The following is a 27,812-nucleotide window of genomic DNA, read 5'->3' as shown; positions in this document are numbered from 1 at the left end:
TTGTATGTGAATGAATCTGTATATTAAAATAAAGGGAACTCTGTTCCTTATATACAATGAGAGTACACGGATGAAGCTAACTAACTATTCACAGCCTAACTAATCTACTAATACAGAGCTAACACGTGTCCATTACCATCTAACTAATTACATCAAAGTTGAACTACTTGTAGCTCTACAACTATCTATACAAAACGACTTGTAGCTTCTCTGTTTTCCTTTTCTATCTGCTGCTACTGCAATCTGCCTAAAGCCTCAAATGTCATGAGTTAAGTGGAAAAAAAAAAAAAACAGAAAACAAACCGTTACATAGTGTGACTTATGGGTTATGGCATTGAAACACAAGAAAATATATATTACAAGACAGAAGAGTTGCATAATACTTAAGCTTTCACAAAAGATACATTTGCAATACAGAAGTCAACTCCATGAAAATGAAACAGAGAAAAAGATTCTCTCTATTTGAAATAGATCAATTTCATGAGTAAGATTAAATTTTACAAAATTAAAGAAATACAAACTACCATGTTATTTAAAAAGTTTAATGATGTGGTAGTCTCTATATATTGCTAAATTCATAAAATAAAATTTAATACACTTGAAATGGAGAGGATATTGTTCAATGAACTAAGATGTCCAACACTAAATAGGTAGGAGAAAATCAAACTAAGCATAATATGAAAAGACCACATCCGTCATGCCATGTTAGTGATGATCATTTTCATGGTGAAGAAGCATCTCAACCACTTGGCTCATGGTGGGTCTTGCATCTTTGTCTTCCTCCACACACTGTAGAGCCATTTCAACCAAAATTTCCATCTTACCCATATCACATCTGGCTACCATTGTGGGGTCTATGATATCTTCAATCCAGTTTGCAACCTCTCCATTCTTTTTCTCCCTAACCCATGTAACCAGTCTTTCGTGTTCTATCTCCACACCTTCATTTATATCATGAACACTTCTAGTTGGGCCCTTTCCGGTCACCATCTCTAACACAACAATTCCATAACTATAAACATCTACTTTGGAGGTAATAGGAAGATTAAAAATCCACTCTGGAGCCATATAACCTCGAGTTCCTCTTATCTTTGAGAAGATTGAATTAGGAAGAATACCTCTATTTTGTAGCTTAGACAAACCAAAATCTGCCACCTTTGGATGATAATTAGAATCTAAAAGTATGTTTTGAGGTTTTACATCGCAGTGTAAAACCCACTCCAAGCAATCCTCATGCAAATAAGCTAAGCCTTTTGCAGTGCCTTGAGCAATTTCAAACATTTTCTCCCAATCAAGTGTGCCGGCCAAGAGGTTTTCTGCTAAAGAACCATGCTCCATGTATTCGTACACCAAAAGCCTATGCTTTCCGTCAGCACAATAACCCCACATCTCTATTAAGTTCATGTGGTTAATCCTTCCAATGATGCTTATTTCGGCTAAAAATTCACCTTCTCCTTGGTTAGCTTCATTGAGACGCTTGATTGCTACAACTCGCTTATCAGACAATACTCCTTTGTATACAGCTCCGCACGCACCTCTTCCAATCTCTTCAGTGAAACCCTTTGTGGCCCTTTTTAGCTCAGCATAGGTAAATTTTTTGAATCCTGTGGCAGCAATAATATAGCCTTGCTTGTCTGCACCTGAACATTTCCGGGTTCTAATCAAAAGACAGCCCACCACAAAGATACATAAGACTTCAAGTCCTCCCACTCCACAAGCAAACCAGAGCATGAATTTCAGTGTCCCATTTACACGGTTTTTTACATATATTCTAGCCAACTTTATTGTACCTTCATTTGAGCAAACTAAACCGAATTCTTCTGCATGATTGACGTATGAATTGTATTTGCTTTTTGGCAGTTTCAAATAGATGTCTCCTTTGAAATCTGAAGAACGATATCCATTCAGCAATAATGTCTTAGGGTAACAATTCGAAGAACCAGTATCCTCGTGATAGGTGTATTGGAATGCTCTGCAATTGCACGCTTCCAAACATAAATTCGTACATTGATCAAAGGTGTAATTGGGGAAGAACCCAAAATCATACCCATAGAATTCAACAGTGGATAGCAACTGAAAAATAGACTCATTTTTGTTGCAAGAGAGATCAAATTCAGGTTCACACCCATAACCCCAGTCAGTACGATTTTTCATCTTGTACCCTGGAAGACAAGAACATTTCCTGTTAGAACCACTAACATAATTGCACAAACTATTGGCCCCACAAGCACCATGAATCGTGCAAGGCTTTTGAATGGCTTGCCATGAAACAACCCAAGTCCGCTTCCCCTCTTCCCAACTGTACAACCGAAGATTACCATCGTAACCAAGTGTCAATCTTCTATGAAGCACTGCTCCATAGTCGGCTGACTTAAAAGTTAAATCATCGGATGAACTAAAGTTCCCCATGGAATTAAAGACAGCAATTCTACTATTGTTATAGGAGGTCCTTCCAGCCTCTCAGCTTACAAGCCATGGATCAGGCCAGTAAGTACTTGAAACATCAGGACCATTAAAAAGAAGGCGAAGAAGGTTATCGTTGTCGTAGAAAAGTTCATAAAAACCAGAGGAATAGTTGGTCTGGCTTCTTGAGGAGACAAGTTTTGTGTTTCTAGTGAGTAGTTGGTGAGGAAGAAGAGTATCTGTGGGGAAATCAAAGCTTTCCCACAAAATAACACCTTCCGTATTACGTAGAACAAGATTTCCAGTGTTTAAGAGAAATAATTGTACAAAGGAGAGTGAGAAAGTGTTTGTGGCCCAAACGGTGAACTTACCAGCATCAGTTAAGATTAGATTGCCATTTTTGAGGAGGGAGAGCTTTGAGCTCTTTCCATTAACTGGCTGGTCACGATTTGCCGTCCAAACTATGGTGTTGGCGTGTGAATCAACATGGGACGGTAGTTTGCTGAACCATATGGCAAAGCAAAAGGCATTATCACCGACAGAGTAAAAGCCAGCAGAGAAAACACCATTTGGTGATATCAAAACTTCTAGATCCTCAACGGAAAGAGATGCTCCTTTACTCATAGCTTCCGGTGTTAAAGATGAGAATGGAGCAAATAATGCAAAAGAGAGGAGGAACAAAATGGTAGTAGCCATGAACTTTATGAAAGCGAAAACAAGGGATGGGTTTGGGAAACTAAGATGTGCTTCTCTATTTCACAACTTCTTTAAAAACAACTTTGACATGAAAGAGTGTAAATTGTGAAAAATAAAAATAGTTACATTATACATAACTGTGATTAGCTTTAAAGATCAAAATGAGTGAACTTAAAAGCAAGACTCTTATGTTTATCCCAAAAATAAATAAATAAAAGGACTCTTTTTTTTTTTTTTTTTTTTTTTTTACGTACAGTATGGCGAGGAGGACAGAAACTAGTTGCCAGTCTTGACTGAAATAGCACTGACTTTTTCTTTTTTCTTTTTTGGAGAAGAGTCAGTGCCATATGGAAGTTCCGTGACTTCCTTACAACACTGTTTTTATAGGGTGACTTTAAATTACGTTTTTAGTTATAAATCATAATATGTATAAAATACATCATGTAAAATAGTATCTTTTTGCCAAAATGAATAGCACTACTTCTTTGGAGTAGCATCGCATCTTTATAAACTAAGAATTTTCTAAAGATATATATAATCATTTGTCTAAACTCTAAACGAAAGCTTTGTCTTTCTCTTTGGAAGAATTTTTGTCAATTATATTATCTACCAAAAAAACATTTCTATTTCTCTTTCTCTTTGCCAAAATTTTGTTTTCTTCTTCTCATTTTCCTAATTAAAACCAAAGATTCTAGACTTTTTTGGTCCAGGATGGATATATAATGACAGAGCGAACGAAAACTCATTATGATCATCCTATGTTCTGACTTCTGATATGCAGTGAACGACGGCACCAGACCTTTGTTGAGACTGTGAGAAGAGGCCGAAAGTTTGCAAGAGAGAGAGAGTTTTCTGAGACCTAAGGGGTGTCTGATAATATTGTTCTATTAACATTGTTTATATTTTTTAGAAATACTTATAAATAAAAAAGTATAAAAAAATACGTGTAATGTAATTTAAATACTAAAAACATTATTTAAGATCGTTCTCCAAACACCTCATAAAATCCATAGGAAGGACGGAGGAGGCGTGAAGCCCAAATAATTGAAATAAGTTCAACGTGTGATAGTGGAAAAGCTAGAAAAGCATGTTGGAACTTGGAACACATGAAAAAAAGTGAAAGATAGGTTGCTTTAAAATTCTTTAATAGAGTTTTTACCAAACCAGTTAACGCTTTCACCAAAACCCCACGCTTCCATCTAAAAGTTAATGTTCTCATTAAATTTTTTCCTTATTCTTTTTATTATTATTAAAAGTAAAAAATCCATAACAAATTAGATGGACTTTTACCAAATAATTAAATAATATATATTACATGAAAATAAAAAATATATGTTTTTGAATTCATCAGTATATAAATATAAATTTTAAATTACGGTAATCTCAAAACGGTATATTGGTATCAACCGGTACTAAAACATTTCATTCCACTAGTCAAACCGAAACGACCACTGGTACGAAATTGACTCTCTTGTTTTCAACACATCCTAGTAATACAATAAGTCAAAAAAAAAAATATTACAATAAGTCCAAATACACAACCAATATAATTTTATAACAATGGCTGAAGTAATAAGTTGTAATTGATATATAATAAAAATAATATATACCAATGATAGTCCTACATAAAAGTGATGTAGCGCACTAATCACAATCTACCACTTTAGATGTTATGCAAAATACTCTGTATAGCATTGTTGGAATGACAATAAATAAAAGTCATTGGAGAGAGAGAGAGAGAGAGAGAGAGAGAGAGATACACACACACACACATATATAAATATATATATATATATATATATATATATTTGTGTTATGCAATCGTGCTAAGGTATACTATGCTAAAGACTATGTTATGAATGCATCAACCGCCCCTAAGCCACAACAAATTTTATGTACTTGTGGTTAATAACATTTGTGAATTTTATACTTGACAAGGTTGCTCCAAGTCTAACACTTTGTACAGTAAAAGTACTAAACTATTCACTAGTGTAACTAAGCTAGCTTGATTGTACCTATATTCTTAAGAAATTGTCAAGAAAAACCTGCCAAGAAAAATATCAAAAACCCTTAAGTGGAAAAGGGTAATACAACCAAAGGTTATGAAAATTCCTTTGACATCACAAATGGTGAGTCAAGCCCCAATAGCTTTGAAGCCAATATCAACCCACCAAAGAAGAGCTCGTTGAAAAGAAATCAGCTTAAAAGGGTACCCAAAGTACCACACACACACATCTAAATCACTTGCCATGTGAATAAAGTGGTTCCAAGTCAAGTATGCCTGTTCTAAGATCCTTGCAAAGGTGGGCTCAGATAGTTAATTTCTAGAAAAAGTCCCAAGGCAAACAGGTAATTAAACCTTACTCTCTCTCCTGTTAACTTAATCTTAAAAACTTGATTTTGATGTGTGTAATTTATATATCTTAAATTTAAGGAATTGCATAAGTTACCAACTAAATGCGAAATGACTCTAAGGCAGACAGTAAAAAAAAAAAAAAAAAAAAAAATTTAAAAAATCCAAGGAAATCCTATACTTTCCTTTAGTCTAGCTCTATAATTACTGAGACTGTAAGAAAGGTGAAGTCAAATTCTTTTTAAAATATGCCATGTTGAGGCACTAAAATGTGGAATCAAATATCATTATGGTTTTACCATAATAGTATTGTAGGACGTGATGAGTTGCAATTATGTATAAAGTTGAAAAGCCCATGCATGGTGTTTGAGATTTCGTATAGGTTAAGAGTTTAATTTGTTACTTTCGAAATCTCAGAGTTTAACGTGTTATTTTGAGACTATAATTTGATTTTATAGATAACTTTTATTTAAGTTTTAAGGTTTAACTTGTTACTTTTGAAATTATAAAGTTTAATTTTTTACCTTTTGAAACTCTTGTGTTTGAATTTTTTTTTAGAATAACTCGTGTTTAATTTGTTAGCCTATACAAAGTTTTTTTTTTTTTATTTTTTTTTTTTATCATTCCTTTTATATATATATATATATATATATATATAAGATAGAAATTTTATTCTAGCTTAATCTAAGTATATATGTGTGTGAAGCTTATTTTTGGAAACTTTGAACCCCGTCCCTTGCCTCTCACACCCCACAACCACTTATACTTATTAAATGGTCATCGTGCCAAGGATGCGTAGTGATTGGTTTTTTTTTTTTTTTTTTTTTTTTTTTTTTTTTTTTTTATCATTCCTAGCTTTGAGGATTTTATTGTTTCCTTTCATTCTTTTTTATTCGCTTCTAGCCAACATCAATGAATTGCAAACGCACATAAATATTGTTGGTGGATACAAACCGGCCATAATAACTGATACTATTATGTTTGTCAGAGAGTTATTGAATACATCTAACGGGAGGGGGAGAAAAAATGCAAAATTTTGTAATTATGATCAGAGAGGAAGATAATGTTAATAAAATCATGGAAATGTTGAGCAAAAAAAATCATGATTCATAAATCTACCATGATATAAAATGATAAACAACCTATTTAAAACTTTATTCTCAATATCCTAATGGTTTTCAAAACATAGGAAGCAATCATGAAGGATTTGAGAATGCCAAAGCCTACAATGACAAAGAACAAAGGCAAACCGAATTTAGTTTTCATATTAGAATGTGACCGGCCATCAATTTTTCTTGCATTCACAAATAACAAAACGTAAAACCAAACTTGACTTTTCGAATAAAAGGACAGTAAATATGCCTATTGACTTTGTCAACAAAAATATAAATCGATATAGCATAAATTCTAGTTATAAAAATGGTTTTTTTTTTTTTTTTTTTTTTTTTTTTGATAACTATAAAAATGGCTTTTGAATTTGAAAAAAAAAAAAAAAAAAAAAAAAAAAAAAAAAAAAAAAAAAAACTCACTTTTTATTCATGAAGTTCTGCTTCATGAATATGGTTTATTAACAATTCCTAATATGATTTATTAACAATTGTCCTAAAGGCATCCGTTAACATGACCCTATATATATATATATATATATATATATTTTTTTTTTTTTTTCTAGTTTGTCTTAATTTACAATTTCTCTCTATAACATTGGTAATCTTGTTTTGTTTTTTTTTTTTTTTTTTTTTTTTTTCATCTTTCTTTTATTTTTTTATGTTGGTACTATACAAAAATTTCCCACCTGTTTAGAATTTAGAGTTTCAAGAATTGCATCAATGGAGGGACACATGAAATATCACTTTCATCCATTAGGTCATTCGTTGTCCCACATAATTGTTTCATACCGACACTTCAATTCTGAATTTTACATAGAAGGAGAGTTTCTAGTTTGTTTGTCATAATTTACAATTATCTCTCTATAACACTGGTAATCTTGTTTTGTTTTGTTTTGTTTTTTTTTTTTTCATCTTTCTTTTATTTCTAAGGATTAGGTGTATTTCTATCCGAATGGTCCTATCAATGTAAACACCATAAGTAAGTTTTCACTGTTTGGAGTGGAGAGAAAACTACTCTACACATTATATATGGCCAAAATGGGGATATATACCCCTTTCGCTAAAACTTTCCAACAAAATACCCCCTATCTAAAACTATTTGGGGATATATCTCTATTTTAAATTTGATTTGGCGAAAATCGAGTTATAGGCAATCAAAAAAAAAAAAAAAAAGGTTTCAAAACAGAGACATATCCCTAAATATTTTCGAACATGGGCATTTTGCTGAAAAGTTTTACAAAAAGGGATAAAACCCCATTTTGGCCCACTACATATTGCTGATTATGGAGGCAGGATATTGGCGACATAAAACAACAATTTTACCAGGTCCAGCAATTAGCAATAGTATAACCTTAAGTTTTTAACCCTTTATTCATTTGTCCTAGCATGCATATATCTCACTATATTTACGATTTATTATAACTTCAACCACATAGAAAAATGTAATTGATATCCAATTTCCTTGCTTTATTTGACGTATAATCGAGGGAGAATTGCTAGCCTTGATTGAATGGCACCGACTTCAATCAATGCACAGGTACTTCTTCTACAATTTCTTAAGTTCATTTGTCCTATACGTCAAATAAAGCAAGGAAATTGGATATCAATTACATTTTCCTTGCTTTATTTGACGTATAATCGAGGGAGAACTGCTAGCCTTGATTGAATGGCACCGACTTCAATCAATGCAGGTACTTCTTTTACAGTTTCTTAAGGTCATAAATGAATAGCACTGTTTCTCTAGAGTAACATCACAATTTCTTTTACTAATAGATCATACGAACTAAGATTAATGTGTCTTCAATTACAATAAATCATTTAAACACGAATATATTATCTTATTAAATAATACTAATTATATTTATTGTTACACCAATTTATAATCTTTTGATAATAAAATTGGTAGTTGTTTTCACTTTCTCTTTTTTTTCTTTTTTCTTTTTTTCTTTTTTTTTTGGTTATTGGCTTCTTACAACTTTGATTGATAAATTAATATAGAGATGGTCATGTTAGGTTCTAAACCTTTAGGAACTAATGTATTAAAACTTCAATATGTATTATATTAGCAAATCATGATCAAAACATAGAGTCTAGATTTAGGCTTGCTCAAAGTGTGGTTTTATGTAAAATTGGAATCGAGTGATTACAGGATTTATTGGTCAAAATCTGCAAGGCTCGATCGACCGAAAATTAGACTCGATTGATCGAAACTCGTGCAGATTTAATTTTTTGCAAAAATTCCAATTCAGCCCAAGCCCATATGATGTATAGTGTTAAGTATTTTACTTCGGGTATAAAAGGAAAAATTCTAGCTATGTTTTAGAAGTCTTTGAAGAGTTGTGTGTTAAATCTTTTGTGAGATCTAGAGGTGTTTACCTTCATATACACACTTAGAGCTATCATGATCAAGATTTGCATCAAGAACTTGATGGTTGCTTCAGTTGTTGCATAAAGAACTTTAAAGAAGATTTGAAACCTTTGAATGGAGTCTTAAAGTCACAAGTAGGAGAACTTATGGTTGCTGCAAATCAAAGAAATAAGAAATTCGTGGACTCGGAGTTGTCATGTGGTCGTGGTAGTAAGTTTTCTACTCGAGGTAACAATAGAATGTTAGTGGTTTAAGTTCTATTGTAAAAACTTCAAAATTTTCATATTGGATCTGTTTTTACCTTGAAGATAGTTAGGTTAAATCCTCCCCAGATTTTTTACCGGTTAGGTTTTCCAAGGTCATCATATCGTGGTGTTCTTTTATTTTTCCACATTACTTGCATGATATGATATTATTGTGTTAACCTAAATCTGAATAATTTATCTAAGTAATCACTTGGCTAAATAACTATGTTGGAAAATTTAGACCCCGATTGATAGAATTAACAAATTTTAAACCCAAGTTGTTAATTAGATTTATTTTGTATAAAACTTGTTAAAACAAACAAACATCAATATCAAGTCAATATTATGTATAGCGGAAAAGTAAATAAGACAAGATATGATGACTCAGGAAAACCAATAAAACAAATTAGTTTCACAGTAAAAAACCTGGGGGGAAACCTTCCCAAAAGGCAATCCACTATAGTAAAGAGAAGTTTCAGATTTAATATAAAACCTTTGTCCCTAGACTCTACAATCCCCGTAGATAAACTTACAGTAAAAACCTTTTACCGCTTCAGAACCTTTGAACTCTTCAATATATGAACGCCACACTTTTTGCACGGATCTTAGTATGTGACTAACTCATCAACTTGAAGAAGATTGTTGGCTGCAAAGTTCTTCACTTCATCAATAATGAAGATCAAGAAGCACCTGGTTACAAAACCCTAAGGTGCAAAGACACAATAGCTTCTTTCAGAAAGAATAAGGCATCGGTCACCTTTTGCATTCGTTCTCCTTATATTCTCTTATGTGACGGCCTCTAAAATAAGCCTTATATATGTTTAGGGTTGTGAGAAAAGAAACCCTACACAAATACATAAACATGGGTCGAAAATCAGATCTGGAAAACTAATTTTTGTACATCTCGATAGATTTTCGATCTGTCTAGAATTTGTTGAGCTTCATTCATTAAATCTCGATAGATAGCTATCTGTCTACAGGTGTCGAGCTATCTGTCTAGTTTTAATGACAGCTTTTCTTCACTTGTTTCTTGGTCCAATCTTTAAGGGTTTAATACTAGACTTGAACAACATATTTCTTGAAGTATTAAACACATCCTAGTTCTACCCAATTACAAGTAAAGTGCGTTTTGTCAAAAGATTAGCCAATTATATAAAATAGTGACATATGTTCCTAACAAGTGAATCACATATGTCCTAACAAACTAGGTTAATCAACTTGTGTTAAGGGGTCTAAAAACGAACAAGTGGTATCAGAGCGGGTTAGCTCTAATGTTTTAGATATTTTGATCTAAAAGTTGATCCTTAACCCCTGTTGTCATGAAACACGGTCACTCTCTTGTGATCCCTCCTCACTTTGATGGGAACAACTATGCTTATTGGAAAGTAAGGATGAAAGCCTTCTTGAAATCTATTGATGAGAGAGTTTAGAATTCTGTTGACTACAGATGGGAGAAATCGACTACTCCTGTTAGTGAGTGGTCAACATCTCAAAAAGAGGTAGCCGCTTTTAATAGCAAAGTCATGAATACTATTTTTAATGTTGTTTATATGGAGGAATTCAAGAGAATCTCAAATATTGAGGTTGCTCATACTACATGAAATATTCTCCGAACTATGCATGAAGGCACAAAGACAATTAAGATTAATAAGTTGCAGTAGTTAATAACTAGATTTGAAAGCATTAAAATGTCTGATGATGAGTATTTTGATGAATTTTATGCTAAGCTTAATGATATTGTTAATTCTGCTTATAATTTGGGTGAAATTTATGATTAACCTAAAATTTTTAGGAAGATTCTTAGATCCTTGACTGAGGACTTTAGACCCAAAGTGACTGTCATTACTGAAAGTAAGGATATGGACTCCATCCCTGTTGATAAGTTTAGAGGATCTCTCTAGTCCTATGAGCTAGATCTACCCAAAACAAACAAATCCAAATCAATGGCTCTTAAGTCAATTGATGATATTGATGGGAATGGATTTGATGATGAACTCTCTTCTACAGAGATTGTTTATCTTGCCAAGAACTTTAGAAACTTTTTTAAGAACAACAACAGAAGGGCAAGAGGTAAAAACAATGTTGAACCTAGGAATTTTAAGAAAAATGAACCAACTAAAGTTAATAATACTAATAAATCAAAAGAAAAAGTTGGTCAAACCTCTAGTAATTCTCTAGGTCAACAATGTTTTGGTTGTCAAGGGTATGGTCATGTGAAATCTGAATGTCCTACATTCTTGAGGTCAAAGGGTAAAGCTATGGCTATAACTGTAATGACCCAAAAAGGGGGGTCTTGCATTCCATGGATCCCACATCGCCTAGGGAAGCACATGGGAATGTGTTTATAAGGAATGACCTCCCTTTAATGTGTAGAGGCCTTTTCCCCAGCGCAACCTGGGGAAAAACAAAACCGTGAGGGGTATGGGCCCCAAAGCGGACAATATCTACACAGTTGGGGCGGGGTCGTTACAGATGGTATCAGAGCCATGCCCTAGCCGGAAGTGTGGGCCCCACACGCGAGGACGCGTGTGCCCATAAGGGGGGTGGATTGTAATGACCCAAAAAGGGGGGTCTTGCATTCCATGGATCCCACATCGCCTAGGGAAGCACATGGGAATGTGTTTATAAGGAATGACCTCCCTTTAATGTGTAGAGGCCTTTTCCCCAGCGCAACCTGGGGAAAAACAAAACCGTGAGGGGTATGGGCCCCAAAGCGGACAATATCTACACAGTTGGGGCGGGGTCGTTACAATAACCCTTAGTGATGATGAAGTTTCTGATCATGAGTCTGCTAGTGATGAAGATGGAAACTTATTTGCTTTCACAGCTACTGCTGAAGTTGATGAAAGTGTTGTGATTGAAGAGAACCCTTCTGATTGGGAACTCTCTGAGTGTGCTGATTTGCAAGAAGCTTTTAATAAGCTGTGCAAGGTTGCTGCAAAGAATGCAATGAGTGTAGACTTAGATCTAAAGAAGATTGCTACTCTTGAACTTGAAAAGAAAAACTTGTTGCTGAATTTGTTTGATGCTAATGAATTGGTTAATAAGGTGAAGATTGAAAACATGATGTTACTTGATAAGATTAAGAACCTAGAACTAGAATTGTTTGTTGCTAGAGAACAAACAAATAGGCCTATTGTTCTAAACTTGATCACATGCTGAGTGTTTAGAAGTCTCCCTTAGACAAAATGGGTTTAGGTTTTGTTGATAGCATCTCTGTGTCTGAAGCTCATTCCACAAATTTTGTTCCTTCTTTTAAGCCACCCAAGATTGAGGTTGTCAAACCAATAGAAGTTACTCCTACTCCTAGGAAGATTAGGGTTGACCTTAAAGAGTCTAAGCCTACAAATCCTAACCTCCCTAAGGACAAGAAGCATGATAGACTTTTGTGGGTTTGTTATTTTTGTGGAAAGGGTAGGCATACTCGCCCAAACTGATTCAAGTTGCAAGCTGCAAAGTGAGCAAATAAGCAACAAGTACCTATGCCTCAAGCACAAGATCCTATGGTACTTATTGGTAAATTGGTAAAGGTTTTAAACCTTTATACCAATCCTGGAGTTACTCATCATTCTAATATGAATAATAACTCCAAAAACAGAGTTGCATCTAAGAAGTTTTTGATGCAAAAGGTTCAATCTAATTGAGTTTTTCTGACATGGTCTTTGTGCTTCATCTCAAAATCCTTTGTGACCACTTCTCTTGAAGTTTTGTTTCTTTTTGCTTTTAGGATTTGCATTGCATTACATTCACGCATTTCATACTAGGTTGTTTTTGCATGTTTCTTTTAAATTAAAAAAAAAAATGGAAAGAGGAATGTGAAAGGGTATGTTTTGTATTACATATCTTTGATGTGTAGTTAAGATTGACCATATTATCTTTACATAACATACCTGTGTACCTTGTTTAGCTTGGATGAGCTTATTTTTCTGCACTTTGCTAGTTTTAACTATGTAGTGCATGTTGTGTGGGAATTGTTTATAGTTTTTGATCACATGATCTTGATTTTGAAGTCGCATGCTTTTGATTATAAGGACTAAAAAATCCTAAGAGAAATGCATAAATAACCATCTCACCACTGTTTACTAGCCAATCATGAACATCTTAGTGCATATCGTAAGATTTTATGCTCGAGAAAGTGTAGCATATGTACAAAAAGAAAATAAGGTGTAGCCTTGGAATAAAAAATTAATTTAAAAAAGGCATTGAAATAAAAATGGCATGTACATTATAAGGCTAAAATAAATAAAAAAATTACATGATTGCAAGCTTGTTTTCTAGGAGATGTAGGATTTATAGGATGTAACTCTTTGGGTGATAATCACTTTCAAACTTATGTGATGAATAATGTAGAAATTGTGATTAATTACTATCTACATATCACCTCACATGTATCTCATGCTGTTACTAGTTGCACACACTACACAAGTTATTCTTTGTTAAACTTAGTACATGAAATTGTGTGTGATTTTGGTTTGGCCATTCAAGACTATACGTTCCTTGATTTTGATACAAAATATATTCATTGATTGATTTTTGGGGACAAAAAGTGTCATAATCTTTGTTTTGGAAGATCTGGGTTGAAATCAAGTGTTTTTGGAAAATCTTTTAAACTTATACTCATGCATTTCATTCATGAAATAAGTTGGTTTGAGCGTTTTCTACATAAAACTCCTACTAGTTTTCAAAAATTGAATTTTTTCAGATTTTCGATCATTCGAGTGTGTTCTTCAACCAATCGAAAATGCCTTAATTTTTTAAGCTTGGTTCTGCCTGGTTCGATTAATGCTCGATTGGTGCTTAATCAATCGAATATGTTTTTGATTGATCAAAACCAATTTTCAACCAATCGAAATTTTTAAAGGAAAGCTTCTGCCTGGCTCGACCAATCGAATTTCAAAAGAAAAGAACAAAAAGTTCTTTCTCAGTACGTGTTCTTCACTTTTCAAAGACTTTTTCTATCTTTTTCTTTCCTTTTTTTCCTCGACCAATCCAATCCAAGCTTGTTTGTTGTTTTCTTCCTCAAATTTTTCAAGGGCTTTTGTCCTCAATCTTTGGTAAGACCTTTATACCCTTTCTTTTTCAATTTATTTACATGTTTCATGCATTTTCATGCATTTTTTTTTTGAAAATTTCGAACATAGGAAATTTGGGTTTTATGATTTTTCAGTTATTTTTAACCTAATCTGTTCATTGGTTTTTTTTTCTTAGATGTCATAAATAGGATTCCCATGCATTAATTTGATCAATTTGGTGTTTTGAGAACAATTGGAAATTCTAGGGTTTGGTATTTTGAGGTATTGGGGATTTTGTTCAATTGAGTTTAATTTGATGAAATTGGCTTGTGTAATTGATAAATTATATCATTATATGATGTTTTATAACTAATGTAATGATTAATTGATCAATTTGAATTGGTTTTGAAATTGGTTTTTTCAAAATTTGGGGTTTTTGAACTAAAACTCTTTGTTCAAGTCAATTGTTGGTAAATGTTGAGAAATTGAACAAATTTTTATGCATTAGAGTATGCATCATATGTGCATTCATTACATGCATCATATAGATTGTTATTTGTTGATAAATTTTGTGCTCTAACCCTCTCTAATGCAGTATGCCCTCGGTTTTTGCTTTGTTTTTGTTTTCCTTTTATTCTATACTCTTAGAATCATGGTTAGGAAGACTAGAGCTAAGAAAACCTCTACCCCATCCTCTTTTGATTTCCAGAGTGATAGGTTTAGGTTTCCAAAAAACCAAGAAGCTTATGAGAAGCTTAATGTGTTTAGACCGGTATAGGCTGAGTGTAAGGTTATCCTAGATGAGGTAGATCCCGAGATTGGTAGGAATTTTGAGCGTAGAGGTTGGTTACCACTCTTAAAGGTTGAGCATCCCCTTCTAGTTGCTTTTATTAGAGAGTTCTATTCGAACCTCTCTATCCACTCCGATGATTCCAACGTTCAGTTTATGAAGAGTTGGATAAGGGGTGAAGAGTATGTCATTACTCCCGTGGTAGTGGCATCTGCTCTTGGTGTACCTTTGGTACAGCAACTTGTGTACCCTTACACAGAGTCTCCTCCTCTTGATGACATCATATCACTCATTACCGATACTTCCATTAGTTGAGGTACTGATCCTCGAGTCACCTCTCATAAGCTTACTGAGCTTAATTATTTGTTTTTTAGGATTTCCTGTCATAGTATTTGGCCCATTTCTCATGTCCATACTATTCCTATTGAGAGATGTGCGTTCTTGTATGCTTTCATCACTAATTCTCCTATGAGTTTTCCCACTCTTTTCATTCGCTCTCTTGTTGAGGTTCATAGGAGTAGTGCTAAATCCTATGGTTTGTTCTTTCCTGTTTTTATTCATAGGATTCTTTTAGACTTAGGTTTAGATGACTTCTCCGCGTCCAAGCCCGTACATATCATAGCTCCTATAGGTGCCACCTTCCTTAGGCAAAGGGCTGCTCAGTTAAAAGCAAGCTCTAAGTGCCCTCGTGTCAAGTCTTCTACAGGTGATGCATCCCGAGATCCTCCTTCAGGTGATCCTTCTGCTGAGGCTTATGTGGACCTCACAGCTACCATGGATCCTCCACCGTCTACATCAAGCGCCTCTTCTATGCATACCATGTTAGATACAGTTGTGACCGTTTAGGCGGCACATGGACAACTTTTGTTAGATTTGCTCAATGAGGTTTCGGCCTTACAGGCAGATTTGGCGAATGCTAGAGGTTCTACTCCACCGGCTCCACCCCCTGATGAGTCATGATTGCCCTTTGGCTATACGTCACAAAAGGGGGGAGTACATAGAGATAGGGAGAGAGATTGGAGAGATTTTTTTTTGGGTAGATTGTATGTAGGATACACATTCTTATGGATTGCATATGTTAGGGGAGACATTATGTGTTTTTGTTTTATTTATGTTTCTTGTTTCACATATGGTATATTAATTTTGATTTATATTATGAGGTTATTCATGGTATATGTTTTTTTTATTTTATGTTTTGTGAAATCAAGAAGTTTATTTTCGTTTACTTGTATTTTTCACACATGCGTTTATGTTTTTGTTTAGTGTTTCAGGAATTTACAGGTTAATTAAGTCGTGACTGCTGTCTACTTTTGCAACTGATAGATAGTGGTTAGATTGAATTGTAATTAGGGTTTCACTTTGTAATTGGGTTGTTTTTACTTTGAGCATTTTGCATTTTTGTAATGTGTTTTGTCACGGATTGCCAAAGTGGGAGATTTAGGCAACTAATGTATTAGAACTTCAATATGTATTACGTTGGCAAACCATGATCAAAACATAGAGTCTAGATTTAGGTTTACTCAAAGTGTGGTTTTATGTAAAATTGGAATCGAGTGATTGCAAGATTTATTGGTCAAAATCTGCAAGGCTCGATCGATCGAAAATTAGACTCAATCCATTGAAACTCATGCAGATTTAATTTTCTGCAGAAATTCCAATTCAGCCTAAGCCCATATGATGTGTAGGGTTAAGTATTTTACTTCAAGTATAAAAGGAAAAACCCTAGCTACGTTTTAGAAGTTTTTGAAGAGTTGTGTGTTGAATCTTCTATGAGATCTAGATCAAGATCAAGATTTGTATCAAGAACTTGATGGTTGCTTCAGTTACTGCATAAAGAACTTTAAAGAAGGTCTGAAACCTTTGAGTGGAGTCTCAAAGTCATAAGTAGGAGAACTTGTGGTTGCTGCAGATCAAAGAAAGAAGTAGTCCGTGGACTCGGAGCTGTCACGTGGTCATGGTAGTAAGTTTTCTACTCGAGGTAGCAATAGGATGTTGGTCTAAGTTCTATCAAGATTAAGATTTGCATCAAGAACTTGATGGTTGCTTCAGTTATTGCGTAAAGAACTTTAGAGAAGATCTAAAACCTTTGAGTGGAGTCTCAAAGTCACAAGTAGGAGAACTTGTGTTTGCTGCAGATCAAAGAAAGAAGTAGTCTGTGGACTCGGAGCTGTCACATGGTCATGGTAGTAAGTTTTCTACTCGAGGTAGCAATAGGATGTTAGCGGTCTAAGTTCTATTGTAAAAATTTCAATTCTTTCATATTGGATCCGTTTTTACCTTGAGGATAACTAGGTTAAATCCTCCTCGGGTTTTCTACTAGTTAGGTTTTTCTGGGTCATCATATCGTGATGTTCTTTTTTTTTTTTTTTTTTTTTTTTTTTTTTTTTTTTTCTGCATTACTTGCATGATATGATATTATTGTGTTAACCTAGATCTGAATGAAAGTTCAAATAGTGTAAAAACACCCTTGAACGTTTAGACTCCCAATTTACAAATTAACCAATTCAAACTTTATGTCAAACAACTAGTGTGCGGAAAATGAACAAAAGCTATAAAATAGAATTGGTAAACAATCTAAGCTAAATTAAAATCACAACCCACAACGGATAATAAAAGACAAAGATAAAAGAGAAGGAAGATGCAAACACAAAGACAACACGTGATGTGTTATCGAAGAGGAAACCGAAGCCCTCGGTGTAAAACCTCTCCGCCGCCCTCCAAGCGGTAAACAATCCACTAGAAAATGTAGTTGGGATACATGGACAGCAATAGACCCTCCAAGCCTAATCTACCCAGTGCACCTAAGCCCTCCAAGCTTCTTGCTCTAACGAGGTTGCGCCGAACCTTTTTCTTTTCTAGCTTCCTGGATTCCGCTACTTGACCATAGCATCAACCAATGTAAATTGGTTCCTTCCTAACTGCTTCCTAGAACACCAAACAACCCTCTCACAGTAATGGAAATGGTGAGAAAAAGGTTTTGGTAAAAATGCCTCTCAAGGATTTGACAATGGAAAGGAAGAGAGTTGAGGAATATGAAGAGACTTTTATGTAAAGATTGTGGATGACTCAATCTTGTTTTTCTCTAGGGTTTCTCTCTCAAAATTCTTTCAGGAAGCTCTCTTTCATTTGTGGGTAAGAGGGGTATTTATAGTGGGGTGAGAAGAGAATGTGAAATGTCAGGTTTTTCAAAATAGGGGTGGCTCATGGCTTGGACTCGCGGCTTGACTGAGTCGCGAGTTCCAGTCGCGCGATAACAGAATGGCCAGTTGTCCTATTTTATCCTGTAGTGCTCCAGCTAGCATGACGCTTCAACTTCTGGCATGCTTGGCACGTGTGCTGCTTCTGGCGGCTTGCAACCGCGAGTCACCCACGAGATCAAGCCGCAAGATTCTGTTTTCTTGCACACTCTTGAGCATTCAATCACTCTATCTCACTCACTACCCTTACAACAAAACCCACCTAAATACAGGGTTACTAAATGCTAAAATACAAACAAATTTGGCACGGAATAAAGCCAACAAGATGGTTGATTAAATTCAACTTTACAATCTCCCTATTTGGCTATTCCGTGACAAAACCCTAAAACAGACTCTAGACTTAACATGTGAGTTGGGAACAGTTGAGCAAAACTCACTCACACCTAACTCTAGAAGCTGTGAAGCACTTGAATCATTTGAACAAGAAACTCCTGAAACACAACAATACACATGATCATTATATGCAGAAAAGCATGAAATGCATATAAAACAGGCATAAAGTGATCAAGCAAAGATGGAGTTAAGAACCAAATCATGGCTTGATCAAACAAGTAATCACTTACAAGGTAGTGATCACAGTGCTCATTCACACTTGGAATGAACACTTGAACATACAAGCTAACAAGAGCAATGCAAGTTACTTGTATGCCCAACACTCAACCAATGCATAATACACTAAGTATATGCATCTAGGAACAATCCTACAAGGGCATAAGAGTGACAGTACTTATAAGGAAATGCAAGACATTTAGATAGAAGTACTAATTTAAACAAAGCATAAAAGACTGCATAAAGCATGGTACAAACCATAAAGCCTACAAATAAGCATAAAAACATAACCCTAAAAGCTTACAAAAGCAACATGGGTACAAAATACAATATAACAACTTAATTTGAAGAAAAATGCAGAAACACTCCCTCTTAGGTAATATCCTCCCCCTCTGATCAGGCTATCACTCCCCTTTTTTTGTCATGGAATAGCTACACATTCTCTTCTAGCCTCCGCTGAATCTGATCCAATTGAGTTTGGAGTGAGGTAAACTTCATATCCCATCGAGTGCTGTGATGGTGTAGAGTAGATGTGAGTCTGGACATCTTTGTATTCAACTCGTGTACAGAGGATACAATGTGATCAAGTTTTTCATCAAGGGAGAGAATGCTGAAATGTGAACCACTGTGAGATGTGGAAGTTTCCGGTTTGGCTCTCTTCCGACTATGTCCAATGCTTGCATTGAATGTACACATGTTGATTGGACTCGGTTTTGAGTAAGGAGATTCATCTGCCGTTGGATAAATTCCTTTAAGTTTCAAATTCCTTTAAGTTTCAAATTCCTTTAAGTTTCAAAATCCTTGAAATGAGACAGCAGAAAGGAACACATGTTCGGGACTCAGTTCATAGAACCATTTTGCACAGGACATGAAAGATATGAGCACAGATGTCAATTTCTACATCAGAGATTAGGTCATGAAGAAACAAGGCACGTCCGAGGTTCATATACCTAGTGCTTGATAAGGGGTACAAATTGTGAAACATCACAATTGTAAGCACTTTCAGTTTTGGAGGAAGAGAGGAAACACTGACGGAGTTTCCTTTGGATGAGAATTCCAAGTCTTGTCCAAGACCTTCCTTAAGAAGTTCCTCATCAGGACAAAGATCATCATAAATCGGTGAGTGTCGAAGCATTGGTCGGTTGATGTGAAGAATCTCTGCCAAATATGTAGGAGAGACTAAAAAACTCTTTTTCCTAACCTAGCACTTAAGTTCATCTTCTTCCACAATCGCGTTGGCATAAAATTCCTTTGCCAAATCCTCATACGCGTCATCTAGATAAAAAATAAGGTAATTCCAATCCTTGTGAGCAAACCATTTCGGAATGTCAGTGTCATGAAGTGATGATTGGTCAACAGGTCTTTCTAGTAATGGTCTAGCATTTCGGAAATAATTCTCATGAGACTGAAAGGCAGCATAGGATCTGAACTTGTTGGGATCGAACCCTTTTGATGAAGAACAAGTCCCTTTTGTTTGAGGAGAGTAATCATCGACATCAATGACAGGTTCCTTTCCTTTGGAATTACCTCCTTTCACAGCTGCTTTCTTGAATGGAGACATTTCCAGTCTGTATCATGAATAGAGGAAAAGAAAGAACACAATCCAACAGACATTATTAGCAGTGGGTTAGTGGATAATGAAGAAAACCCTAAGAGCTAGATGGAAATGACCAGAAAATAACAATAAGGGACAATAATGACCCAAATGTAGCTACAAAATAGAGTGGATCAGATTAAAACCACACAAAAATGAGAACATTATACACTCAAGTAACCAAACACGGGTAAGAGAAATATGAATACCAAGTTGAACACAAAAACCATGATGAAAAGGCAATAACTAAGAAAAACAAAGAGTAGAGGACAAAACTCATACCTTTCTTTGAAGATAGATTGAATGGTAACAAGTTGGTGAAAGAATTTGAAGATTATCACAGTGATGTTGAATAAGTGAAAGTAAGACCAGAAAGTGAACAGACACAGAGTGCAAAACAGGCAAATGAGAACCCTTTTTGAGAAAAGTGTTGAAAATGAGCTCATTTTGCAGAACACGCGATTTTCGCGACTGAAATGAGTCGCCGATAAGACACCAGGATAAGCCGCCAAAACACTCAAAGACAAAATTTTGAAAAATTTTCTAAGTGTTTTTCACGACTGGAGGGTCTACCTGCAAGGGAGTCGCGACCTGAGCCGCGAAAATCTCTGTGTAACCCTCGCCACTGGACCTTCCACTCGCGAACAAGTCGCCAAAATTGACACGCAAGCTCGCAACTGTGGCATGCGACTTGATTTACCCGCGACTGAGTCGCCAAAACAGGGCAAAAATGATTTTTGAAATTTTCAGTTTTTGAAGAACAAAATACTTTCCAGAAACATCTAAAACACTCAAAAATCTTTTTGTGCTTGAATCAACAAAGATTAAGCATGTGAAAACACATTTTATCAAGTACAATCACACAAATGAATATGGCATTTGTTTGAACATAAACTTGTGTGTTGTGTGTGGATATCAACAATGAGATAGTCCTTAGTCTAATGGGAAGTTTCAATGATCAATTCAACCAAGGCATACACAATTAGTACTAGATTATGGGACACATCTCAATTATAGAAGTATGCATATATGACTTCCCACAAAACTTGATAACATAACTTAGAGCTTTACATTTGACTCCACTTTCAATCATAACATTTGATCTTTTTGATCCTTTTGAGACAATCACCTCTCATTGTGAGAGTGATATTTGATATTTCACTTTAAAGAGATACCCTTTGGCTTTTTGAATAAACATTCACTTTTTAATTTTTTGGTCGCTTTCCCTTTTTCCTAGTCGAATACTAGTATGTGCGACAGGCTTTTGCAGCTCAATATCTCTTTTCATTTGGAGATTTACATTTGGTGAGCTCTTTTTAGCAAAACAAAAATAAAGAGTGGGAAGATATATAGACACAATTCTATGCATGTCTCAAGATCAACATAACCATTCAGTAATCATTCATGATAAGTTTGAAGATCTATTTACAACAATCACATAGATTTCAAGATTTCTCCCACAGTGATAAGAGTGCAAAGAAACAAGCTATGCTCGAAAATGCACAAAGCCATTAGCACAAAAGTAGAAGACAAAACAAGTTTTGAGACAAAACTCAACAATGTCAATCAAACTTTTTGATTTTCTATTTTTTATGTGATTTTTGGATTTTTGACACATAAGAAGAAAAAGATTGATCGAAGACAACAGTGTAAAAACAACAAAAACAAAAAAACAAAATCATGCTATACAAAAAGCCAACAAAGTAGTGTGTGCCCCAATACAAACAGAATTAACACATTGTAAATATGTGAAGCACACATCACACAAGAGAGTCAAGTAATTGTACCAACACCAATGGTCTTACGGAGTGATTCAAACCATGGACCATCGAGAGGCTTGGTGAGGATGTCCACCTTTTGATTGTCGGTGTGTATGAACTCAAGACACACAACTCTTTCCTCTACCAGATCTCGAATGAAATGTTAACGTATCTCTATGTGTTTAGATTTTGAAAGCTGGACAGGATTCTTGGAAAGATTGATGGCACTGGTGTTGTCACAGAAGACACACATCGTCTCTTGAGGAATTCCATAATCATGAAGTAATTTCTTCATCCAAAGAAGCTGAGTGCAGCAACTTCCAGCGGCGATGTATTCTGCTTCAGCAGTAGAGAGAGATACGAAATTTTGTTTCTTGCTCATCCACGAGACAAGATTGTTACCAAGGTAGAAGCAACCTCCTGAAGTACTCTTCCAATCGTCCACACTACTAGCCCAGTCAGCATTGGAATAGCCGACAAGACAAGCATTTGAGTCTTTTAAATACCACAGACCATAATCTGAAGTTCCATTAATATATCGAATGATTCGCTTAATTGCAGTCAGGTGAGATTCCTTTGGATTAGCTTGATATCTGGCACAAACACCAACACTGAATGCAATGTCCGGTCTACTAGCTGTAAGATAGAGTAAACTCCCAATGATACTCCTATATAAGGTAGGACTTACTTCTACTCCAAAAGAATCAACATTCAGTTTAGTAGACGAGCTAATGGGAGTGGAGGCATGTTTTTTGGAGTCTAGTCCAAACTTCTTGACAATGTTTCTAGCATATTTCTCTTGTGAAACAAATATACCTTCCTTCTGTTGTTTGACTTAAAGGCCCAAGAAAAATGTGAGTTCCCACACCATACTCATCTCAAATTCTTTCTTCATCTCCTCAGAAATTTCACGATCTTCAATGGTAGTCCCCAACACTATGTCATCAACATAAACTTGTGCCACAAGGAGATAATCTTCATCATTTTTGACAAACAAAGTCCGGTCGGCATATCCCCTTTTGAATCCTCTATTTAGGAGGTAATGTGTAAGCCGATCATACCAAGCTCTAGGTGCTTGTTTTAAGCCATAAAGGGCTTTCTTCAATCTCAACACATGATCAGGAAAGTGAGGATCCTCAAATCCTTTTGGTTGCTCCACAAACACTTCTTCATTCAGGTATTCATTTAGAAATGCACATTTTACATCCATTTGATAGAGTTTGAAGTTCATAGTGCATGCAATGGACATGAGAATTCGAATAGACTCAAGTCTTGCCACAGGAGCGAAGGATTCATCAAAGTCTACTCCTTCTACTTGAGTGTATCTTTGAGCTACTAACTGAGATTTATTCCGTATTATCTCTCCATCTTCATCGGTTTTGTTTTTGAATATCCATTTCGTGCCTATGACATGAACATTTTCAGGCCTTGAAGCAAGTTCCCACACATCATTCCTTACAAACTGATTCAGCTCTTCATGCATTGACTTAACCCAATTCTCATCTTGAAGAGCCTCTTCTACCCTTTTTGGCTCAAATTGAGCAAGGTAGCAATGATATGTTACATGATTGGCCAAAAGGATGTTTCCTTTTCTGAGGTGAAGACCTTCATCTAGAGACCCTATGATGTTACTTTCCGGATGGTTCTTAATTACTCTTGAAGATGGCTTCTTTGACGTGGAGACTTCATCACTCCATGAGATGGGAGGATGGACTTCCAGAGGAGTAAGAGGACTTGATGTTCTAGACATCGATCTCGTTTCCATTCTTGGGTTCAAGGGAGTTGATTCTTTTTCTGGTGTAGATTCTTCAACTTTATATCAAGAGCTTCAACCTCAACCTCGGGTTCTTTGGTGCTCGGCCCTTCTCCATCATCAATCATCTCCACCTTAGATAAGGCATCATCAATCTTGACATTGATGGACTCCATCATTGTCTTAGTTCTCTTGTTAAAAACTCTATACCCCCGACTTGTAGTAGAGTACCCAAGAAAAATACCTTCATCACTTCTTGCATCAAACTTCCCAAGATTCTCCCGATCATTTAGGATATAACACTTGCTTCCAAACACTCGGAAATACTTTACTCTAGGCTTCTTTCCATTCCAAATCTCATAGGCGGTCTTCTTTGTTCCTACTCGGAAAAATATTCTATTGCCAATGTGACACGAGGTGTTGACAGCTTCTCCCTAAAACTTTTGAGGTATTTGCTTGTTAAGTAACATGACTCTTGCCATTTCCTGAATCACCCGATTCTTTCTCTCTACCACTCCATTTTGTTATGGAGTTTTGGGGGCTGAAAATTCCTTTTTGATTCCATTCTTTTCACAGAAAGACTCAAAGCTTGCATTCTCAAATTCCCTCCCATGATCACTTCTTATCTTAGCAATAGGGACCCCTCTCTCGTTTTGTAGTTTCTTGCACAGAATTTCCAACCTTTCACATGCTTCTGATTTTTCTCTAAGAAATTCAACCCAAGTGTATCTTGAGTAATCATCCACAATGACCATAATGTATCTCTTTCCTCCTAGACTTTCAATTCTAGTAGGCCCCATTAGATCAACATGAAGTAACTCTAAACACCGAGAAGTAGCAATCACATTCACCTTGTGATGACTTGCCTTTGTTTGCTTTCCTATTTGACATGCACCACAAATAGTATTCTTCACCTTTCCAAACTTAGGAAGTCCCTCAACTGCTTTAAGTTTGGATACTTTAGCTACTTGTTTGAAATTCGCATGCCCAAATCTGTGATGCCAAAGTTCCAACATGTCAACACGAGCACTTCTACACGAAATGGGTGCCGTGGGAACTACTCCATAGCAGTTGTCTGTAGTCCGATTTCCCTCCAAGACTTGAATCCCTTCTTCATTGATGATTAAGCATCCCTTCTTAGAGAATTGTACCAGGAAATCATCATCACATATTTGAGTGATGCTCAGAAGATTTGCCTTCAACCCTTTGATGTATAACACATCTTTCAACAGAGGTAATCCAGGTATCTCGATAGTCCCTTTGCCAAGAACTTGAGCATGACTTCCATCACCAAAAGTCACATAGTCACCAACCTTTTCTTTGAGTGTCTTAAACAGTGACTTATCCCCTGTCATATGACGAGAACAACCGTTGTCAAGATACCACAAGCATGAATTAAATACCTTCAATGAGGTATGCACAAATAAGCTCACATGAGACAAACATTCTTGACCTTCAAACAGAAACTTATCAACAGTTTTCATGCTTCTGTTAGATTGACCTTTCATTTTCAGACTCTCAATCATCTCACACAACATTCTATTCTTTCTTTTGTATTTCTTAATCAACGATTTAGATTCAGATATGCTACTGTGTAAGATGTGATTCTGATTTTCAAAATATTCCAGCATGTGAACAAATATCCTAGCATGTTTCTTTGTTTTTAAAAACTCTACAAGTTCATTGTTAAGACACCCTTCAAACATACTCATAGAGTCATTTTCACAAACACTTAAACTACAATTCAGCATGGTATTTTCCATAACAGTAACCAAAACAAAGGGGTAATTAAACCACAACAAGTACACCCGCTCTGATACCAATTGAAAGTTCAAATAGTGTAAAAACACCCTTGAACGTTTACACCCTCAATTTACAAATTAACCAATTCAAGCTTTATGTCAAACAACTAGTGTGCGGAAAATGAACAAAAGCTATAAAACAGAATTGGTAAACAATCTAAGCCAAATTAAAATCACAACCCACAGCAGATAATAAAAGGAAAAGATAAAACGGAAGGAAGATGCAAACACAAAGACAATACGCGATGTGTTATCGAAGAGGAAACCGAAGCCCTCGGCGTAAAATCTCTCCGCCACCCTCCAAGCGGTAAACAATCCACTAGAAAATGTAGTTGGGATACATGGATAGCAATAGACCTACCAAGTCCAATCTACCCAGTGCACCTAAGCCCTCCAAGCTTCTTGCTCCAACGAGATTGGGCCGAACCTTTTTCTTTTCTAGCTTCCCGGATTTCGCTACTTGACCATAGCATCAACCAATGTAAATTGGTTCCTTCCTAACTGCTTCCCAGAACACCAAACAGTCCTCTCACAGTAATGGAAATTGTGAGAAAAAGGTTTTGATAAAAATGCCTCTCAAGGATTTGACAATGGAGAGGAAGAGCGTTGAGGAATATGAAGAGACTCTTATGTAAAGATTGTGGATGACTCAATCTTGTTTTTCTCTAGGGTTTCTTTTTCAAAATTCTCTCTTGAAGCTCTCTTTCATTTGTGGGTAAGAGGGGTATTTATACTGGGGTGAGAAGAGAATGTGAAACGTCAGGTTTTTCAAAACAGGGGTGGCTCGCGGCTTGGACTCGCGGCTTGACTGAGTCGCAAGTTCCAGTCGCGCAATAACAGAACGGCCAGTTGTCCTATTTTGTCATGTAGTGCTCCAGCTAGCATGACGCTTCAACTTCTGGCATGCTTGGCACGTGTGCTGCTTCTAACTGCTTGCAGCCGCGAGTCACCCGTGAGATCAAGCTGCGAGACTCTGTTTTCTTGCACACTCTTGAGCATTCAATCACTCTATCTCACTCACTACCGTTACAACAAAACCCACCTAAATATAGGGTTACTAAATACTGAAATACAAGCAAATTTGGCATGGAATAAAGCCAACAAGATGGTTGATTAAATTCAACCTTACACTGAATAATTTATCTAAGTAATCACTTGACTAAATAACTAGGTTAAACAACTTGTGTTAAGGGGTCTAAAAACGAACAAGTCAGGTCATGGTTGACTAGAATTATCGAAATTGGTATTGGAATTTTGTTTGTTATAATATTTTCCAAAGTAAAGCCAAGCAGATTCTAGATTTTTTTTTTTTTTTTTTTTTTTTTTTTTTTTTTTTTTTTTTTTGACCAAGGATGGATCACAAATTCATTGACAGATCAAAACGAATAGGAATCTAGTCTCTAACCATTAATTCTCAACCACGTAATAATTCTCTAAGCATAACATCTTTTGCTGAACAAATTCCAGGAGAGGTTTAATGATTACTCATAACATTCCATGTGAAAGATCAGTCGAACACTTCATCTGACCACTTCGTTAAGTTGTAACAAATGAAATGGTAGTATGGAAGATATGCAGATTTAATTTAGCAGTAAAATATTCATACTTTTTGAGATAAAGTAATTTAGGGAGAAATCCATCAAACTCCAAACTAGTTAAGATCTATACCTAAGTTAATTTGAAACAATGCTCTTTTAAGCACCAAAAATCGTTTTTATTGCAAAGGAGAAATAGTGTTAACATAGTTCCAACAATAAAAAGCATTCTGTAAAGCAAAACTTAAATCACATGCAACTTCCTAATACACACTGCAGTCAGGTAGTCTCATTTCCATTCATCAAATTTCCACTATGTACAATTGTTCATACTGTTGCTATCTAGGGCTGTTAGATAATGACATATATCTGGGGTACACTACAGACCTTTACAGGGCTATGCGTTTGTCTGGCATGTTTCTTCCGTATACATTGCCCCGCAATGTACCCTCGTTTACAAAGACGTTTCAAAACTAATGACATGAAACACAGACATCTGGTTTCTCAAATTTTGGAATCCAGGAAAATATCAAATCTAAAAGATGATTATACATCAACCTAAAGCTCTAGTTCTGTAGTATTCTGT

At 35.6% G+C, this 27,812-nt stretch overlaps 1 pseudogene; it reads right to left on the bottom strand.

Annotated features, from left to right (window-relative positions):
- Positions 1–703: 703 nt before the first annotated feature.
- LOC126709945 (putative receptor protein kinase ZmPK1) lies at positions 704–3,238 on the bottom strand (annotated as a pseudogene).
- Between the last annotated feature and the right edge of the window lie 24,574 nt (positions 3,239–27,812).

The sequence above is a fragment of the Quercus robur genome, chromosome 2, assembly GCF_932294415.1.
Source record: "Quercus robur chromosome 2, dhQueRobu3.1, whole genome shotgun sequence".
Lineage (NCBI taxonomy): Eukaryota > Viridiplantae > Streptophyta > Magnoliopsida > Fagales > Fagaceae > Quercus > Quercus robur.
The sequence above is the reverse complement of the archived record's forward strand: the minus strand, read 5'-3'. Positions and strand labels throughout refer to the sequence as shown.